We start from the raw sequence: 4,527 nt of genomic DNA on the forward strand, positions 1-4,527 counted from the left end.
AACCCTTGAATGAGTAGGTGTCCAAACTTTTGACTGGTAATGTACATCCAACTTCATAGTGCTCTGACTACGTAAACGTGGAACAACTGGCAACCAGTTGCTATAGTCTGCTATAACAACCTGTATAATGCCTATTCATCTTTGAGTTGAAAGCTGTAATCAATAATTATAATACAATAAAAAATAACTTTGATTTCACTCCGATTTAAAACATCTTAACACCCGTGACCAGATGAACAGATTAGGGAGACCCAGCCACAACTGCTAGGGACGGTAAGCTAACCCCTGTCCGAGCCTGAGAAGGCCTGTGAAATTCTAACATCAGGTTTACAGTATGTAATGTTTAGAGCAGCCATGGCCATTACATCACCGTCTGAGTGCTTATTTGAACCCTGTTAGCTAAATAAAACACTACTACAGGGTTTCCTAGGTTTTCATTGTGTGGTGAGTTTGTATTCTTTATTCACTGAAGAGTGATTTAAAGTGTCATTTCAGGATCAGATTGTTTAATGATTTAGTAACTGAGTGTATGCAATCTCAACTACGACTGAAAGCACATTTCACATCTGCTGTGTTAAATGTAGGCTACTGCCGCTGATACATTACTAAACAATGACAGCCTATAATATGATATAATGGCAACAAAAGCATACATAAATACAGTCATATACATGCCAAAAAGCAGTTGTGGGAAAACAATCTGCACCAACAAAAACTCATACTTTTATTGCAAAAAATGTCAGAGTTGTCCAGGTTATATGCCTAGGCTAGCCTACACAATTATGTAGAGTGGAGTCAGCACTCTCAGGTGAGAATATATTTCCCCCCGGTTCCTGAACTCAACATGGACAAACCACATTATCAATATTGAATACATTTCCACATAATATGTGACCTTGTGGTGTGGCAAAAGCAGGAAGTCCCTAATCAAATAGACTAGTACAGTAGTAGGAGTAAATGAACATGCAAATCTTTATCCACTTAAAAATAATGAACTCCGAAGACAACTAGGCTTAGTAGAAACCAATTTTGGTGCAATTAAACATTGGCAAACCATTGAATACTAACAGTGGGACATGACAACTGTGAAATCCACTCTGTAAAGGTGATGGAAAACCATTTAAACCCATGGCAGATGATAGGTCTCCCTGACGTTTACTCCATTTTAGTCCAATTCATTCCCAGATCGAATGATTTGGCCCTATACTCATAGCACACTAACAGCGTCTGCATGGGACCTAGATGTTGCACAGCTGTGCAACTTGATGAATCTACTGTATCTTCCCCTGTGGATGCATATTTCAACACTATGGAGACAGCAGAAATAACACTGCAGAACATTAAACAGAACATTCAACTGGAGACAGAAGAAAAAAGGGGCTGCTGGTAGTAAATGTACTTTATGTTACGCTCTAACATTAAGCCTCATCAGTCAAAGTAATGTGGGACAGCTCACTGCCAGCTAGGCTTCACAACCAAAAGCTCAGTGACTGGGATTCCACAAACTCAGGTTTCAGCTGCCTCAGGGTATGTTATCATGTTATTTAGGAAAGAAACTGAAACTGAATTTCATCATAAGCATCCATTTATTTTCTAAAGCTTAACAAAGCAAGCAGAGTACAAAACAAATAGGCCTATTGGTCTACTAAATATTAGTAAATGAGGTCATCTCACTATTCTCTGATCTTCAGAACCTCAATCAGAGCCATCCCCTCCTCCTCCAGACTGAAACAGAAAATAGAGCAGTAAGTCAGTCCACATGCAACCACTTTAAAATCAAGCATAATATCCGGTGTAACCTCATTATCCTCCTCTAAATAGGCTACTCAATGACGTCAATATAGACAGTCTAATCTTGTCATACTGTCTTTGAAGTTTGTTATCTATGTAGGCTTAAAGTTAGAATCCTTAGTTGCTACATACATTTTTGGACATATGAATGATATACCCATTGAAGAATATAATTTATAAATGTCTCATGAGCTTAGTTCAACTGTCATACCCCATCAGAACACAAGCTTGTTACACATAGCCTCAAAACATGGTTAAAACTATAATGTTGATATCATTTATGGTCAGCCCTTGCATACATAACTGTCACTTTGAATGAGAGTGGTTACATTTCTTCAGGTTCATCCCTCAGCTTTACCAAAACACAGGCAGGGTGACCGCTTTAATTAAACCAAAAGAGGAAGAGAAGCCTATAAAGCCAGGAGTTTTTCGTGACCGACCCTCTTTATGATCACAGCCTTGTCTAGCATCACAATCAAAAAGGGGAGAATAACAAGTCATTATTTCCTGTTGCTCTCCTCAATCAATGCATAGTAAGGAAAGTCGCATAAACTACTGACATACAGGTAGCCTACTACAACTACCTCTTTGTATTCTGCATCAACAGGGCACTGCCATTTATGTTTAACCTCTAGCCCCCTCTGGTGGCATTGTCAATAAATCAGCTAAAAAGGACAGGCATATAGTACTTCAGACAAACACTTCCATGGTTACTGATCACTGTTCATTAAGAGGGGAGGAGCCCTAGTAGACACAGAGGGGAGGAGACATGCATGAGTTATAAAGCTGATATCACGGTGAAGGATAATGCAGGTAAACTAAACTGATCTCTCCATGAACAACAAAGCAATATTCATAAACAACACCCAAAGGCAGTGGCTTGGACTCAATTTATAAACTCTAATAATGCTATGACTAATATTAGCTCACTTGTCAGATTCAACATTCAACGGGTAAAATCATTTAAACAACAAGCTTACAGTACCTTCATACTGTGTGTGAGTGGAGGAATGCACAGGTCCTCCTTCACACTGCGAGCTGAGGATCTCTGCTGTACAGGTAACATCTCCTGTAATAATATCAACCCAGAAACACAGACAATTTAGTAAGAGAACCGTAAAATTATCATTCCATCATTTTTATTTCCATTTGTAAAAATCGAAATGTAACATATGCGGAGTCTTCTTAAAACTGGTGTGTGAATTGTGCTGTAGGCTATTCTGAGATGAATTTACAGATTACCCTCATCAGAACCTCTGTGTTGCTCTTGCATTGCTACAGATGTTGCTAGACAGACCACTAGCAGGGACAGGTGAAGAGGGGCCCCAAGGGTCCACAGGAGCCATTAGGGTGATTGTCAAGTAGAGGTCGACCGATTATGATTTTTCAACGCCGATACCGATTATTGGAGGACCAAAAAAGCCGATGCCGATTAATCAGCCGATTTGTTTTATTTGTAATAATGACAATTACAACAATACTGAATGAACACTTATTTTAACTTAATGTAATACATCAATAAAATCAATTAAGCCTCAAAAAAATAATGAAACATGTTCAATTTGGTTTAAATAATGCAAAAACAAAGTGTTGGAGAAGAAAGTAAAAGTGCAATATGTGCCATGTAAGAAAGCTAACGTTTAAGTTCCTTGCTCAGAACATGAGAACATATGAAAGCTGGTGGTTCCTTTTAACATGAGTCTTCAATATTCCCAGGTAAGAAGTTTTAGGTTGTAGTTATAGGACTATTTCTCTCTATACGATTTGTATTTCATATACCTTTGACTATTGGATGTTCTTATAGGCACTAGTATTGCCAGTGTAACAGTATATAGCTTCCGTCCCTCGCCTCGCTCCTACCTGGGCTCGAACCAGGAACACATAGACAACAGCCACCCTCGAAGCAGCATTACCCATGCAGAGCAAGGGGAACAACTACTCCAAGTCTCAGAGCGAGTGACGTTTGAAACACTATTAGTGCGCATCCCGCTAACTAGCTAGCCATTTCACATCGGTTACACCAGCCTAATCTCGGGAGTTGATAGGCTTGAAGTCATAAACAGCGCAATGCTTGAAGCATTGCGAAGAGCTGCTGGCAAAACGCACAAAAGTGCTGTTTGAATGAATGCTTACGAGCCTGCTGGTGCCTACCATCGCTCAGTTAGACTGCTCTATCAAATCATAGACTTAATAACACACAGAAATACGAGCCTTAGGTCATTAATATGGTCGAATCCGGAAACTATCATCTCGAAAACAAAACGTTTATCCTTTCAGTGAAATACGGAACCGTTTGGAACCGTGGCATCCATAAGTCTAAATATTCCTGTTACATTGCACAACCTTCAGTGTTGTCATAATTACGTAAGATTCTGGCAAATTAGTTCGCAACGAGCCAGACGGCCCAATCTGTCGCATATACCCTGACTCTGCGTGCAATGAACGCAAGAGAAGTGACAATTTCACCTAGTTAATATTGCCTGCTAACCTGGATTTCTTTTAGCTAAATATGCAGGTTTAAAAATATATACTTCTGTGTATTGATTTTAAGAAAGGCATTGATGTTTATGGTTAGGTAGTCGTGCAACGATTGTGCTTTTTTCGCAAATGTGCTTTTGTTAAATCATCCCCCGTTTGGTGAAGTAGGCTGTCTTTGTTAGGAAGAAATAGTCTTCACACAGTTCGCAACGAGCCAGGCAGCCCAAACTGCTGCATATACCCTGACTCTGTTGCAAG

General features: G+C 39.5%; 1 long non-coding RNA gene across 1 annotated transcript; it reads right to left on the reverse strand.

The window, feature by feature from the left end:
• Positions 1-1,567: 1,567 nt before the first annotated feature.
• On the reverse strand, positions 1,568-3,171 carry LOC123729226 (uncharacterized). Its single transcript, XR_006760948.1, has 2 exons — positions 2,777-3,171; positions 1,568-1,725 (listed from the first exon to the last, which is right to left on the reverse strand). It is a non-coding gene; the product is annotated as an uncharacterized lncRNA (long non-coding RNA).
• Between the last annotated feature and the right edge of the window lie 1,356 nt (positions 3,172-4,527).

Source organism: Salmo salar, chromosome ssa20 (genome assembly GCF_905237065.1).
Source record: "Salmo salar chromosome ssa20, Ssal_v3.1, whole genome shotgun sequence".
Classification (NCBI taxonomy): Eukaryota; Metazoa; Chordata; class Actinopteri; order Salmoniformes; family Salmonidae; genus Salmo; species Salmo salar.